The sequence below is a fragment of the Tachysurus vachellii genome, chromosome 13, assembly GCF_030014155.1.
Source record: "Tachysurus vachellii isolate PV-2020 chromosome 13, HZAU_Pvac_v1, whole genome shotgun sequence".
In the NCBI taxonomy this organism is placed as follows: Eukaryota; Metazoa; Chordata; class Actinopteri; order Siluriformes; family Bagridae; genus Tachysurus; species Tachysurus vachellii.
Window position 1 is genome coordinate 6,758,486 of NC_083472.1, and position 1,515 is coordinate 6,760,000.

The following is a 1,515-nucleotide window of genomic DNA, read 5'->3' on the forward strand; positions in this document are numbered from 1 at the left end:
AAGCCAGCAGTAACAATACACTGTATCGTATGGTAGATATGCCTAATAAAATGGCCAATAGACACAAATACAAGGCATATTTAATTAAAAAAATGGCTAATTATTTTATACCTGAAGAATATTGGAACCATTTTCATCATTCATCTTTCAAATTTGTACAAGACAGACAACCATGGAAGCCCATTGTCTAAATCTTGCCTTTGGGGATGAACATTCTCTATGGCCGCATAGAGTCTAATAATGGTTCCTACCTTTGTAGCCTCTGCTCAAATATAAAGGTGGAGGCATTAATTTTAAATGGTCCTGAAGGGTAAATTGGGATTAAATTTAATTAAATATTAATAAATGTATTCATGGGGTTAAAGCTATATTTTCTCTTGTATCTTTTTTTAATCTTTTTTTTGTGGCAGGATAGCTGCTGGTTGGGTTTGTTGCAGATTTGTCAACTTTTAGTGCTTAGTGTCAGTGCTTAGTAATATGTATTACATATTTAGGTAGCTGAAGTTGGCTGCAGTAATAATTGTTTTCAGATCACATCTCTCTATCTCTAACTTTAGACCCTAACCTTTAGATGACTCTGCTGTAGAAAAGACATTATAATCTCTCTCTCTCTGACACAGACAAAAAACTGTATTCTGGTACCTCAAAATACCAGCATCAATAAAGGTATGAAAAAATGCTGGAATCTTCCCCAACTTTGATCATATAAATTTGTTTCTGACACACTGTGGATTTCAGAATCTGCATTGTAAGTTGCAGACGATGGATCAAACCTAAAATTACATGAATTGCTAAATAATAAAATGATCTCTGGTAAATAATCCATGGTAAATTCTGATTGTAGCCAGCAAGTGGCGGTAAGAGTTCACAGTTAGAGGGCTATCACAGTGCTGACTCACTGTAGGATTGTGGATGGTGAAGCAAGGTTACTGCACCATCACACCATCGGCCACCAACGCCGCAGGAAACCTGAAAAACAGACGATGCAAATTATGAGAATATAAAAATCATGTTTTGAATCCTGTTTCTTAATAAAGAAGATCCCACATGCTCAGGGTTAAAGGAAAAGCACTGTAAAATGATTGTGTATGATTATTTTAGTTGACTATCTTTTTTCTAGATTGTGTTGCACTATTTCTCTCCCTCTCTCACTCTATATACATATCATCAAAGAATTTGCTCTGAGCCAATTCACACTGTTATTCAGTTATTTCCGGATAATACACACTTTAAAGGTAAACTGAAACGTGATAGTTTGATATTAAAATTCATACAGATGTCTAATTTTGAGTGAAATACAACACACATCATTTAGAAATTTCAGCCTTCTTGGCTGTAGATCAAAGCTGCTTTGGTGGAGGCTGCATATACTCAGAGAAGCTGCAGATTATGATGAAATCCCTGACTTATTGGAAAATGGGATTATTTTGCTTTTCAACTTTTCAACAGATTAAGACATTGTAGATTTGTGAAAAATGTGGATGATTCAGGTTAAAATTCTATGACATACCTTTC